This window comes from Lolium rigidum, chromosome 7, assembly GCF_022539505.1.
Source record: "Lolium rigidum isolate FL_2022 chromosome 7, APGP_CSIRO_Lrig_0.1, whole genome shotgun sequence".
Lineage (NCBI taxonomy): Eukaryota > Viridiplantae > Streptophyta > Magnoliopsida > Poales > Poaceae > Lolium > Lolium rigidum.
In genome coordinates this window covers 283,241,792-283,257,605 of record NC_061514.1, presented here as the reverse complement: position 1 = coordinate 283,257,605, position 15,814 = coordinate 283,241,792, and the positions used below count along the sequence as shown (strand labels likewise).

At 43.5% G+C, this 15,814-nt stretch overlaps 1 long non-coding RNA gene across 1 annotated transcript; it reads right to left on the bottom strand.

Moving 5' to 3' along the window:
* Positions 1 to 3,768: 3,768 nt before the first annotated feature.
* LOC124675596 lies at positions 3,769 to 7,748 on the bottom strand. Its single transcript, XR_006993345.1, has 6 exons — positions 7,297 to 7,748; positions 6,550 to 6,637; positions 6,353 to 6,434; positions 5,300 to 5,422; positions 4,651 to 4,773; positions 3,769 to 4,055 (listed from the first exon to the last, which is right to left on the bottom strand). It is a non-coding gene; the product is annotated as an uncharacterized LOC124675596 (long non-coding RNA).
* Positions 7,749 to 15,814: the final 8,066 nt, after the last annotated feature.

Genomic DNA, 15,814 nt, shown 5'->3' with positions numbered 1-15,814 from the left:
TATGAGGGGATGGTGGCCGGCCAGCCCTAGTGGGCCTCCCTAACTTGGTTTGGACAGGCCCAAACCAAACTGACTCAAATGAATAAAAAACCCTAATTGGCCCACATATGACCATTACATAAACTAAGATAATTAAGCTGGTGGAGTCCTGAATCTGGGCTCCAGATAGGCCTCCCTGCTCGTATCATCCTCCCCCCTTCAAGAAGCGTTGTCCCCAACGCGTGAGGGTCTTCCGGAAAAGGTGACGTGATATGAACATGACACGTCCTCGCCTTCCTCAAGTCTTGCTTGCCTTGCACACCACATCCTCCCTCGCGGCCCGCTTGACTTGATACAACACTTGGCGTCTCCTTTCTTCTCCACATGAGCTTGGACTTCGGCGCCAATACCTTCTTCTTGCGAGGTTTTGATGGACCCTTGTGTCGCTGCACATGATCCTGCACAAGATGTGTAATTCCTGGGCCACATAGATGTCTCACACGTCCATCCTTGCCTCGATGCATCCGCCGTGTCACGGAAAACTGGACTGCAGTACTCCTAGCACGGTAGTGCCGCCGCCTACCTGTCTCCACCGACGCGCTCGCCTCCCACTCCTCCCACGCGCATCCGCGCCATATGTACTCGAAACACCATCAGCGAAACATCATCGGTTTGCATACTAGCATCAACAAAAACTGAAACTCGTAGCACATGCCGCAACATCCACATCAACAACAAGTGTAGCTTCATCCGGCTTGTAACCAACAAGAACTCGGCTTGTCATCTACGAGGCATAGCTGAAACATCACCAACATCAATGCTCGAAACATCATGCACCTCTTACTGCACTTTAGGCTTGTGCAACTTCTCCTTACGCACCACTAACTCCACATCGGACTTGATATGTTCATCACCCATAGGCTGCAAAGTCCGCTGTTTGCCACCATGCATAAAAGAATATGTATTTGCTCTCCCAACATGTGTCACATTGCGATCATACTCGCCAAGGACGCCCAAGTAACAATCCACACACATCCAATGGCAACACATCGCACTCTATCTCATCAACATAATCATCAACTCGTAAATGGCACACGCACCTTGTGAGTAATCTTCAGCATACCACAACTATTCAACCACTCAAGACGTTTAGGTTCAGGAAGACGCCATGTAGACAACCCCAATGCTGCCACCATCGCCTTGCTAATGCCATTAGTACAGCTACCACAATCAATCATCAACTTGCAAGCCTTGCCCTTGATAAAGCACTGAGTCTGAAATAAACTCCACCGCTAACCCTTGTCAACTGTCTTGCAAGCATCATCCTGTACCTTCTTGAGTTGCATATTCAGCCCGCTCAATGGTACATTCTCCTCAACAGTCGCAGTAGCACTCTTGGTATCAGAGCCATGTTTCCTCTCCTCTGAAGATATCACCTTGTCCGTAGTGACTGTTTGTAGTGGAACAACCTCCTGAATAGGAACTATGCACTTGCCCACTTGCCCACTTTCCTCCATATACGGTAACACGAAACCATCACGGAGAAAAGTTTTGAAGTCCTTCCAAGTACAAGCAAACTCTCCTCTATCAACCGCATCACACCAATAATTATCTAACTCCTCGTCCACACGCCGGTTAGCGAGAACATATGCATCATAACCCCGAACTTCCCTTTGTATCGACCACATCGAGTGAAACCCAATTCCATGTCCTTCTCCCAATGTTCATATTCCTCAACCGACGCGTAATGGTGTAAATACCACTTCGCTTTGGACACGTGACGCTGTACTCCCTTCCGTATGTCAAGGTAATCATTGAAAACATAACCGGACTTCGTGCCACGCGAACACCGTATGCCAAGCACATCGTCCGAAAACGAAGCAACAACATCAAGCGGCATCGCCTAGCATCGCCGAAGATGAAACAACGAGCAATAGCAGCCTGCCCGACCCAGTGCCCGGTTGGACCGGACTGGGCGCCGGTTGAACCGGTCCAGGGCCTGGTTTGACCGGCCTGGGCGCCGGTTGGTCCGGCCCAGGGCAATTTGGACCGGCCTGGTGACCGGACGGGCGGCCAGAAGCCCTCGGAACAGGCCCGGTTGGCACCGGCCCGGGGCCCGGTCCCGACCGGTCTGGTCGGCCCGGAACCCGGTTTGGCCGGGCGGCACCGGCCCGGCCGGTCCCGCATCCGGTCGGCCGGCCCGGGGGCCGGATTGGGTCGCGAATCTGCTTCTTCTTCCCGATCCCAAACTCGAAATTTCGCGATTTTGACCTCTGGAACAACCATGGATGATAGCCAAACTGCACCACAACAGTTCCTCCTAGGTGTTGTCACCATCGCCTGCATCAACATGATCCAAGTCAGAAGCAACACCGCCGCCTGGCCGAGTTCGCCGCCCCGACCACCGCCAACGACCCGCTCCGTCGACGTTGCCCTAGCCACCCCTGCCAAGGAGTCACCGCACCACCTTCCCCCAGTGCCTTACTCACCAGGGGATGCCGCCACCGCGGCCAACGCGGCCAACGCCGGCAGCAACGTCGGAGACTGGGCCGCTCAAGATCTGTTTTAGGCGGCGACGTGGGATCGCCCTGGGGGGACGTCACAGAGCATTTTTTTCTTTCCTTATGTTTCAAGATGATACATGCAAGAGAAAATATAGGTGGGTGTTTTTGCAAAATGTACAATGCCACATGTCGGCTCCTTAGTTGTGGACCTATTTGCTCCAAGTTGTGGTACCAATGGTGCTCGTTTTGCAAGTTGTGGTACTAAACTGCATAAGTTGTGGTATCAAAAGTGTACATGTCTCAAATATGAACCGAGCGAACTTTGTTCTTATCAAGATCATCCATATATCCACATACGCCCAAAAGTCGGAATGTCAACATCTTATAAGATGGACACTTGTTACGACCTTGCTCTCAATCCTGCAGCACGGTACTGCTCACGACGGTGCATTCATGTTGTTGGCAACGAAAATGTCCACACATATCTCGAACCATTCCGTTACCCGTCGTCCTCGCTTGCAAGCTGTGCGAATGGCGGCTGCGTCGTCTCCACGGGACCATCCATGGTGATGGCAGCCTCACCAATGAATGATGCATGCTATCTTGGCAGAATGACAAGCAAGTTTGTGTGAGCGAAGGAGGCCACCAAAACGGCTCGTGATCCATCTCCCGCCTGGCATCGTCTTCGATCGGCACATCACGCCTTCGCGATTGCTCCGCGCCGCACATGCTGCTGGTGCCTGGCTATCTTCGGCCGCCATGTCGCTGTGTAGTGAAACAGACATTGTTGATCGGTGCAGTGACGCAGACGCACACATCGGCAGAAAAAATCGGGAAGAGATAACGAGATACCAGCTACCAGCTAGCCTACTAGTACAGGCAGAGGCGCAGCAGCTGAGACTAGTTGCCTAGTTCTTTCTGGGCAGAAACAGCGCAAGTCGGCGCGCCCTGGATTTTCGCATCCAAGCCATTCCCCCTGCTGGCCCACTTCTCCAGATAGCTGCACGTACAGAACCGGTGAAACGACGCGCACGCACACCTAGTTTTTGATGGGTCGCTTTCTTTCGCGCGGATATCCGCGGAACGTTGACTCGAGTCGCGCGCGGACTCTTTCGGCTCGGGAAAAAAAAGCTCCGCGTCAGCCGGGGGCGGGCGACCGAATCGAAACAGCCAGCTGGAGAGTGGAGACCGGGCGATCGAAACGTGATGCCGCTCGCGGTCGGCACAGCAGCCACGACTCTTTTAGTTTCTCCGCTCAACAGCAAAATAATAATAATAACAGCAAAATAATAATAATAACACCACCACCACCACTCGACTCATCATCTGCTCACAGATCGAGCCAGCATAGGTTCTCAACATACAGCAGCAACAACAAAAGTGTGCACCATGCTGCAGACCAGCCAGCTCGTCCGGCCTATGCTGGTGAGTTCGAGGAACACCACACCTCGTCCTCAGCTTACCACGTCCGTCCTCTGCTGGTGAGTTCCTGGAGCAGCAGGGTACTGGTGCCGGTGACCAAGACCATGCCAAGCTGCTAGCCGTAAGTCCTCCATCAGCTGCCTGCAGCAGCTACAAACAATCAAAGGAATGAATCCACAAAGAATAGATGAAGCATAACTCTATTCACCACATTTGGGAAAATCAAATGAACATGACACAATAGCAATATCAAAAGTAGTACCTACACAAGTGGAATCTGCCACTATGCTTAGCTCGATTAGGGCTTCACTAGATCTAATTCAAAATGTACAACACAAACAAAAGCATGCAAAGGATGTATAACAGGTATGATGGCTCTTCAAGATAAAAGTGCAATTGATATAAAAAAAAAAACACCAAATGAGCATCACATTCTGCTAGAATGAATCGGCACGTGGGTACCTACTGGCACCTTGAGGCACTGAGATGCAAGTTCGCAAAATAGCCAGAAATATCGTGCCGGAAACGAGTACTATGCGCACTACAGATTGTTTCATGTGAATAACAAGGACCGTGATGCAATATATACAGCTAGTAAAACTAGCAGAAACAAGGATCTAGTCACGACCAAAATTAAACACGCATTCCAGGGTTAAGATGACAGCTGCACCAAACAAAGATTTTCATGCACATTAAACAGGTCCCAGACATTCAAATCGTCTTCCTGAAGCTAGAGGAAGCTTACCATTTTGCAGCTGATGCTTACAAGCAAAATAGAACTGATACATGTCTCAGTTATCCCCGGGTACTCCAGCTTAAGTACTGTCCCTACTGGTTCCATCTTGTCTGTCATTCAGTTCTCCTAGCCCTTGAAGAAAAACAATTCAGGGTTAGTACAGCACACCAGAGTTAGCACAGAGGTCAAGATAAGAACTAGTTTATCAAAACAAGATCTGCTCTCAATCACAAACCACATGAGCTAGCTTTGTTACGATGAGCAACACCACCAAATTTGAACCTGACAACCATTACCAAATTAATACTAGTGGCAGGCGACAAGTAATTTAATGGCTTATGTCATTGAATCTTAGTTTGGCCAAAAAAAAGAGAGAACTTCAACTGTAAGTTGGCAGCACCCAGTAATCTACAAGATAAGAATCTCTTCTTGCTAGTTAACAGAAAATTGCGCACCAAAAATCACACAAACACTACCATGACTGAACATATCAACATAAACAATATATCAAGCAATCCATACTATTACAAGTTGCACCTGGCAGAAGGAGAAGAAACATTACTCCTCCAGATCATAAACTGTCAAGCTTGAGTAAGAAGACGTTATTCTACATGTCTCAGAGATTCAAATAGTCTTTCAGAAGCTACAGGAAGCTTACCATTGCGCACCTAATGCTTATAAGCAAAGAAGAACTGATACATGTCTCAGTTGTCCCTAGGTACTCCAGCTTAAGTACTGTGTCTGCTGGTTCCATCTTATCTGTCGTTTAGTCCTCCTAGCCCTTGAAGAAAAACAATTGAGGGTTAGTTCAGCACACTCTGTTCTTATCTATCCTATAACCAGAATTAGCACAGGTGTCAAGATAAGAACTAGTTTATCTAAACAAGCACATAAACTAGCTTTGCTCTGCTGAGCAACACCAACAAATCTAATCCTGGCAACATTGACAAATTACTACTAGTGGCACACTACAAGTAATTTAATGTCTGCTGTCATTGAATCTTAGTTCGGCAAAAGAAGAAGAGAATGTCAACTGTAAAATGGCAGCACCTGAGAATCTACAGAATAAGAATCTCTTCTTGCTAGTTAACAGAAATTGCACATCAAAATCACACAAATACTACCATGATTGAATATATCCCATAAAGAATATATCAAGCAATACATACTACTACTAGTTGCAATTGGCAGAAGGAGAAGAAACAAAACTCCTCCAGATCATAAGCTTCATGGTTGAGTAAAAAGACACTACTCTACATGTGGACTGCATCACGTGAGCTAGATGCTTGCTTAACACATTGCCAATCCTTTCCGTCGGTTTTCGCTATATTATAGCACATTCACAAATAGCACACCACATAATCTGCTTACAATATTGTTGATAATGAATGGCTTAAAGGTTTTGAAGGCTCTTGGACGCATATGCTTGAGAGGTACAGTATTGTTGATAATGAATCAAGATAGTTGCAATTAAATTACAACCACTAGAGCAATACTTGATAAAGAAAGTAGTGCTAGATTTATGAATATCCGTACAAGCACTAGGAAGACAGCAACAGGACCGTTATTCAAATGAGACATCAGTGGCAAATACAAATTAAGACCATATAAACAACATCACCAGCAGCACAAACCAGAACCAGAGAAGTACCACGTATAATTAATTCAATGACTTAATGGCCGGACACTGGACATCAACTCAAGGAATCACCGGAAGAAATTGTGGCCGAAACCGAGATAACACCACCACCACGGCCTGCCCAACAACAGTCACACCACATGCTCTTATGCACCTAACATATTAGAAGAAGATCGCATATTAGAAAAGAAGCGAGTACAATTAAGCTACTATGGAAAAAACACAGTATATCAATGATACGAGAATATGCAAGGCTTTGGCGTTCATACCTCGGGCACCTAGATCTCCTCGTACTTGCAGGCGATGGGCATCATTGCGAGCCTAGACCCCTGCGAGCTGCAGCTCCCGTCAAGGAACCTGCCGATTGTGTATATGATGGGTAAGTTTTTATCTAAAATAGAATAATAAACCACTACACCTATAACTAAAGCGCAATAACACTACTGCCTTCCCCGGCTTGCAGCAACTGTTCTCTAATATCAAAGTGCCCATGGTGGCCATTGCAGGTATGGAAACAAATAACAGGTAAATTCAGATCCTAAAGTGAACAAATAAAGAGAAGTTACAATCCTGGGGCAAGAATACTACGGCTGTTGAACAATTCTGAACAGATTCGTGCATTAATATAGCACTACACTTTCCCAATTGGAATGAAATAGCAAACAGCGGAAATTGATCTCAAGTATTGATTAAGCAGATTCATATAAACAAGTAGCATTTCGAATTTATTTTGTTATTATGCAATCAAGAGTAAATGGGCAGTAATAGCATCGTGTATACATGCATCCTGACAGCTCGGACAAGCTAATTCCTGCTGCACACCACGAGTCAATGTTTTAGAGCAAGCCTAAACTAAAACGTATGGCGTGATCTAGCTTCTCATACGGAAATAGACACCTAAAAATCTGAACTTGTTAGCACACACAGGAGTGCAAATTCTGAATACAAATCCCAGCTTTGGCAGATCCACAGCGCACCGAACCAGGAACCAGAAGTGAGGAAACAGGGTTCCTCACCTGCAGGGCAAAGCTGGGCGGTGGACGCGAGCTCGTCGCGTACGAGGGCGATGTAGAGAAGGGCCCGGAGCTGGCGACGGAATCGGCGGCCAGGCGGAGAGCACCCAACAACCGCGCGACCTCCTCCAACGTCCCCTCGCCGCCGGAGCACGTCCTGGTGGCCGGAGGCACGTCGCCGGCGTTCGACCTACGCTGCAGACCCGGTCCGGCCAGCTCGACGGAGCCGCGTAGCCTTGGTCTCTGCGCCGCCGTTCCTCCCGTCGGCGAGTCTTGGGCGGCGTCGGTCGATCCTGTGCGTGGGCCTCCGGATCGGCCGGAACAGAGTCGGAGGGAGGTGGGGATAGCGGAGGGGAGGAGTTCCGGGGCAGGGGGAGATGGGTGACGCCGGCGAGGTGCCGGTGCGGCGGCGATCGAGGGAGAGAGGAAGGGGGATTTCAAAGGCGTTGGGTGAGGGCGTCTTTTGCGTGATTTTCATTTTCCTTTTCTCTTTGACACATTTATTTTCCTCCCAAAACGAAACGTCACATTAATTAACTTGCCTTGTTATATAATATGATTTTGGATTAATATGCGTCCCTAAATTAGGCAGTACTACAAACCATCCAAAAGGTACTGCTTCTGTTTAGCTTTAGCTTCATGTACGACCATGAGCCACCTTTCGTACATTCCCTCTCTCTCTCACCAAGCCATTCAAAACGACGATTAACCTAGCTACCCGTGGTTGTTTATTTAATCCGCTGCACGTGTCCCATTGTCACCGCCACGCTCGGCGATAAAGAGGGATAATTAAGCAGGCCGAGGTCCAATGGGAGTCTTGTCACCCCCGCCGGTGCAGTACGCACGGCTCATCGACACCAGCTAGCATCCGAGTCGCGCCTCGGTACATCAAGGTGATGACATGCATGCCCGGCGTCGGACCATCGTGCATGGTACCTCATAATTCATCGAGCTCGCTTCGTGTCGAAAACCCGAACCGGCGGAAGTCCATCGAACGGCCATCACCCGCGTCGTCTCGCACCCTCGGGGGCCGCTACCTTGACAGCTAATGAGGGCAACTATATGGCGGTGTCGATATCCTACTTCTCACCTCGACGAGAAGTGTGACATTGTTGTTGGATGACGCCGCCAAAGTTGCCGCCATCTCGACGGCTAGTTAGCCATATATGATAAAATCGTGAGAAGTTGGCCTCCTACCGACCCAATTAACTCTTGTAATATGTTGGCCTCTTTGTTGGTGTGTATGTGTGGTGCAGAGATGAAAATTAAAAGAGCAAAGTCACATGAAATCAACTCTTTTCAAGAAAAACTAGGGGTGGATGTCGCGGGACCCACCGAACATTGGCCCTATATGTGGGTATATAGGTTTGGTGTAAAGATGAAAATCAAGGACACACGTTTAAAGTGACCTTTGCTTCACAAAAAAAAAATCTTGCACCCACTTTTAGGTCGCCGAACTAGTTCTTCTAATGACTTGGGCTTTTTTGTGAGGTTTATATGACTTGTCTATCATAGATAAAGAGTAAACATGGAATCAACATTTGGTTGAAAATCTAGAGATAGACGACATGGGGCCCATGTAACACGGTTTCAGAAGAAATTACCAGAGGAATGGTAAAACAGTCCCCTTTCGCATGGGGTCCTAATAAGGGTATATAATGTTCTTAAAAAATTAAAAGCCAATACATAACCTTTAAGCATGGCACATCCTTCACAAAAACATACTATCTTGTAGGAAATTTCTGGTCTTATTGTGAAAAAATCCTACTTCGAAGGAAAAGGCATCTTCGTAAAAATGTCTTGAGAAAGTGGCTGGTAAGAGAGGCAAAAAATCAACTCAAAAGGCTATGGTACACATAAACATTCACACAAAATAAGAAAAATATAAAATAGACTATTTCGAGCTAAACCATAAATGAGATCAGTATCCTAGACTCCTACATCTTAACCCTAATACCTACCTAAACCCTAAACTTACATCTTAAGTCCTAGTTTAGACACTAAACCGTAAAGCTAGCTAGTAACATAAAAAACATCTCGCTTAGTGTCGAGCTCAAAAGAAAACCTAGCAGTATTCCCACGATGCGCCTGATGACCATAATCAATCAGCAAAGGGGTGTGATCACTGATCGAGATAGAGCCCTAACAGAGACAAGTGGAAACTTTTGTTCCCACTCAACAGTAGCCAGAACCCGATCCAATTTCTCGAAAGTAGGGTTCTCCCTCCGGCTTGACCAAGTGAATTAGCGGCTGGAGAGCACAATCTCCCTTAGATTTAGGTTTTAATAATTGCATTAAAAATAAAAGGCCAGCGAGGGTTATAGTTATCATTACTTTTATGAAGAAAGTGACATGGAATCACCACTTCGATGAAAATCTAGGGGTGTATGACATGAGGCCCATGTAACACGGTTTCACATGAAATCACGAGAGGAAGGATAAAAAGCACTTCTTTTGCACGTGGCCTTAATAAGGGTACATGATGTTGTTTAAAGAGTAAAAGCCAATACAAAACTTTTAAGCGTGCCACATCCATCACGAACAATACTAACTCGTAGGACTTGTACTAAAAAAGTCCCACTTCGAAGGAGAAGACATTTTCATGTTTTCATGCCTTTTTTGTCTACATGTAACTGCTTCACGGATTCCTTGTATTTATTTTATTTTATGCATGAAATGACTGTCCCTATCAATTCATGTGTCGGTTCATCGTCATGCCGACACTCTAGGATTTCCTATAAAGCATGACTTGGCATATTTCTGAAATGGTGTTATTCTTATGTTCCATTATATGCCTAATAAAGTTGAAAGTCACATAGAATCACCACTTTGGGTGAAAAGCTAGGGTGTTTTTGTTCTAGAGGTCGTAGAATAGGGGTGGCACCCATGAAATCATGCCAAAAGCCATCAGGAACCCTAGCTCCTTAACATGTAGTAGGGGCAGGCCCAAAATTTTGAGTCCGGGTATTCAAAGAGTACAATCACATGAAATCACCTCTTCTAAATAAAAACTAGGCCCATCAGACATAGGGCCTATATGTGGGTATATATGTGTGTGGTGTAAAGATGAAAATCAAAAGACAAGTTTAAAGTGACGTTTGTTTCATAAAAGAAGGATATGTTGCACCCACTTGGAGCCTGCCGACCCAACTATTCTAATAACTTGGCCTATTTTTTTTTTGTCTTGTGAGGTTCCTATGACCTTTCCAACATAAACAAAGAAGAAAGTGACATGGAATCACCACTTCTATGAAAATCTAGGGGTGTACGACATGAGGCCCATATAACACGGTTTCACTCGCGCAAGGAAGGATAAAAAGCACTTCTTTTGCACGAGGTCCTAATAAGGGTATATGATGTTGTTTAAAGAGTAAAAGTCAATACAAAACTTATTTTGTGTGAATGTTTATGCATACCATAGCTTTTTGAGTTGATTGTGTGCCTCTCTTACCCGCCACTTTCTGATCATGACATCTTGACGAAGGATTGTTTTCATGATCCAGAGTCAATTCTGCTCCGCAGGTCGGATACTTGGTTATTTGTTCGGAAAGGGGCTCGGGTCAACAGGTTTGGACCAAAGACATGATGATGATAATGATGAACTTCTCTCAAACTTTATTCTCGGTGTGATCATAAGATAATACAAGACTTGAGGACTAGAAGATGGACTCGATAGGCTCATAGATGCACCCGACGAGGTTTAGGGATGTAATCCATGTTTTATGGCTATGGAAATCTACGTCGTCGACTTGGTGTAGAAGGGTCCAACCTCCTCTTCTGAATGAATGACTTTTGTACATATAGTCATTGGCATTGTCATGTTCCCTATATTAATATCTTCCGCTCAGTCGCGAAGGATCCGATCTGTCAGCCTCGACCACAACGTCCGACAAAGTAGAGATCGATGGAACAACAAGCTCCAAGGTAGCTTTGCATTTTCTAGAAGCCCACCTCAATAGGAGATCATATTCATAATTTGCGGCTCGCCGGAAAAGAGATTCATGGAGACATCTCCAAACACCCAGAGTTCCTATCACGCCGTCGCTACAATTGGGTGACAGGTGAAATGATGGGTAATAGCTAGCTATCATTTCATGCATAAATGAAAGCAAGTGAATCCCAAAACAATTACCTCTTGCCGCCCAAAACGGGCGGGACACGTCAAAAGACTTTTCCATAATAGTGTGCCTACGGTCACTTGTTGCGAGATATTTTATTTTTTTGGTACTAGGTATACATTCTAACCTAGGGCTTGGGGTCGTAGGTTTAGGGTTTAGGACGAGATTAGGGTTATGATGTAGGGGTCTAGGATATTGATCTACATTTATGGTCTAAGTCTCCATGGAAGAGTACTTTTTGTATTTTCCTATTTACAAGAAGCTTGTATGCCCAAGTTATCACCCCACGGGGGCGAGCCTACTTCAATTTAAATGTATTCAGCCGAACCCAAATATTTAAAAAATACATGCATGTGATTGTTCCATGTGATTTGATATAAATAAAAAAACTTCCTACGATGTCATGAAGGATTATGTCGCTCACTATGCTATTTTTCAAAATAATCTTGTTTGCATGTCTTTTTGTTATAGAAATCTCATATAGTGTTTCTTTTACTTGTACTTTTTAAAAAGCATATGTTTATGAAGCACAAGTATCCTTCATTGTGTGGGTTTCTCAAGCACATATAATATATGCGTGATCATTGGTTCATACATAATTATTTTACTAAAATTTAATTTATAAAATATATACTATCATTTTGAATACTCATTTTGGGCTCGCCCCTACTACATGCTAAGGAGCTGGTGTTTCTGATGGTTTTAGGCATGATTTCATGTGCGCCGCCCCTCTTCTACTACCCCGAAACATAAACGCCCTAGCTTTTCACCCTTAGTGGTGATCCTATGTGACTTTCATTTTTATAATGAAACATAAGCCAAGTTTAGTTTTCTAGGAAATCCTAGCGCGTCGGCATGAAAACATGAAAATGAATTTTCCTTTGAAGTGAGACTTTTTCATTATAACTCTATAAACTTCCTACAAGAGAGTATTGTTTCGTGGAGGTGATGTCATCTGACTTTACTCTTTGATTCTCATCTTTACGTCACACCTATACACCAATAAGAGTCCAACATATTAGAATAGTTGGGTCAGTTTAGGTCGGGAATAGGGTTAAGATGTTGGGGTCTAGGATAATTATCTACATGTAGGGTCTAGGTCTCCATGCCAAGGTTATTGTTGTATTTTCCTATTTACAACAAGCTTGTATACACAATTTATTACCACACAGGCCCGACCCTACTTCTATTCAGATGAATACCTATCTAAACACCCAAATATTTTAAAAAATACATGTATGTGAATGTTATGTATGAGAGTGATATATAATAAAAAAAAACTTCCTATGATGTCATAAGGATTATGTAGCTCACTTTTCTTATTTTCCAAAATAACCTTTTTTGCATGTCTTTTTGTTATAGAAAATTCATATAGTGTTTCTTTTACTTGTTATTTTGGTAAATCCAAGCACAAGTATCCTTCATTGTGTGTGTTTTCCTCAAGCACATATAATATATGTGTGTTCATTAGTTCATATATAATTCTTTTCACAAAATTTATTTTATAAAATAAACAAATATTATAGTTTTAAATACACATACTCAAAATTTTGTGCACGCTCCTACGACATGCTATGGAGATGGGGTTTCTGATTGTATTTGGCATGATTTCATGTGTGGCGCCCCCTCTTATACGACCCCCGAAACACAAACACCCTATATTTTCACCCAAAGTGGTGATTCTATGCGACTTTCATATTTATTAGGCATATAATGGAACATAAGAACAACACCAATTTAGAAAATATGCCATGTCGAGTTTTCTAGGAAATCCCAACGTGTCGGCATAACGACGAATCAACACATGAATTGATAGGGGGCAATCATTTCATGCATAAAGTCAAAAAAAACAAGGGATCCTCAGAGTTGTTACATGTAGCCCCCAAAAGGGGGATGAAAATGACTTTTCCTTCGAAGTGGGACTTTTTCACTATAAGGCTAGAAACTTCATACAACATATTATTATTCGTGAAGGATGTACCACATTTAAAATATGTGTATTGAATTTTACTCTTTAAACAACATTATAAAGTTTTATTAGGACCCCATGCAAAACGGGAGTGTTTTTTACATTTTCTTGTGCGAGTTGATGCAAAACCGTGTTACATGGGCCCCATGTCATATATCCCTAGATTTTCATCAAAGTGGTGATTCCATGTCACTTTACACGTTTTGGTGTTAGAAAGGTCATATGAACCTCACAAAACAAAACAAAAAAGGCCAAGTTATTAGAATAGTTGTGGGTCGGTCGCCTCGAAAGTGGTTGATCTATCTTTTTCTATGAAGCAAATGTCACTTTAAACGTGTGCTTCTCTTACCCGCCACTTTCTCAAGACATCTTGACAAAGGATTGTTTTCATGATCTAGAGTCAATTCTGCTCCGCATGTCGGATACTTGGTTATTTGTTAGGCAAGGGGCCCATGTCAACAGGTTTGGATCAAAGACATGGTTATGATGATGATGATCATGATCATGATCATGATGAATTTCTCTCGAACTTTATTATCTATGTGATCAGAAGACAAGACAAGACTTAAGGACTAGAAGATGGACTCGATGGGGTCACAGATGCACCCAGCGAGTTTTAGGGATGGGATCCATGGTTTATGGCCATGGAGATCTACGATGTTGACTTGGTGTAGAAGGTTCCAACCTCCTCCTCTACATGAATGGCTTTTGTACATATAGTCGTTGACATTGTCATGTTCCCTATACTAACATCCTCCGTTCAGTCGCGAGGGGTCCGATCTATCAGCCTCGACCACGACGTCCGACAAAGTAGAGATCGACGGAACAACAAGCTCCAAGGGAGTTTTCCATTTGCTCGAAGCCCGCCTCAACCGGAGATCAGATTCATAATTGATGGCTAACCAGAAAATAAATTCATGGAGACATCTCCAAACACCAAGAATTCCTAGTAGGCCGTCGCTACGATGGGACGACACATGAAATGATGGGTAATAGATAGTTGTCATTTCATGCATAAATGAAAGCAAGTGAATCCCAAACAATTCCCTATAGCCTCGAAAATACATGGGGAAACATCGAAAGACTTTTCTATAATAGTGTGCATACGGTCACTTGTTGTGAGATATTTTATTTTTTGGTACTAGGTATACCTTCTAAACTAGGGCTTAGGGTGTAGGTTTAGGGTTTAGGTCGGGATCAGGGATAAGATGTAGGGGTCTAGGATGCTTATCTACATTTAGGGTCTACTAGGTTCCCATGCCAAAGTAATTGTTGTATTTTCGTATTTACAACAAGCTTATATGCCCAAGTTATGACAAGCCACAGGGGCGGGCCTCCTACTTCAATCCAATTGTATACGGATGAATACCCTACTGAATTCCCAAATATTTTTTAAAATAAATATATGTGAATGTTCCATGTGATAGTGATATATAATAACAATAACAAACTTATTATGATGCCATAAAGGTTAATGTAACTCACTTTCTTATTTTTCAAAATAACCTTGTTTGCATGTCTTTTTATTATAGAAATCTCATACATTGTTTTTTTACTTGTACTTTTTGTAAAGGCATATGTTTATCAAGCCCAATTATCCTTTATTGTGTGGGTTTCTCAAGCACATATAATATATCTGTGATCATTATTTCATATATAACTCTTTTAATAAACTTTACTTTATAAAATAAAGAAATATATATTATAATTTTTAATACTCATTTTGGCTCGGTCCTACTACATGCTAAGGAGCTGGTATTTCCGACAATTTTTTTACATGATTTCATGTGCGTCGCGCCTCTTCTATGACCCCGAAACACAAACACCCTAGCTTTTCACCCAAAGTGGTGATTCTATGTGACTTTCATTTCGGCATGACGACAAACTAACATATTAACTGATAGGGGGAAATAATTTCATGCATAAAATAAAAAATAAGGGTTCCACAAAGTAGTTACATGTAGCCCTAAAAAAACGGACATGAGAACATGAAACTAACTTTTCCTTCGAAGTGGGATCTTTTTCATTATATAAGTCAAGAAACTTCCTACAAGAGAGTATTGTTCGTGGAGGATTGATGTGCCACCCTTAAAAGTTGTATATTGACTTTAGTCTTTAAACAACATTATATATCCTTATTAGGACCCCATTCAAAAGTGGAGTATTTTTTTTTACGTTTCCTCGCGCGATTTCATACGAAACTTTGTTACATGGGTCCTATGTCGTATGCTCCTAGCTTTTCATCGAAGTGGTAATTCCATGTCACCTTACTCTTTGTTTATGTTACAATGGTCATTGGAACCTCACAAAATAAAACAAAAGGTCAAGTTATTAGAAGAGTTGGGTCAGCGGCCTCGAAGTGGTTGCAAGATTTTTTTATGAAGCAAAGGTCACTTTATACTTGTGTCTTTGATTTTCATCTTTACACCACACT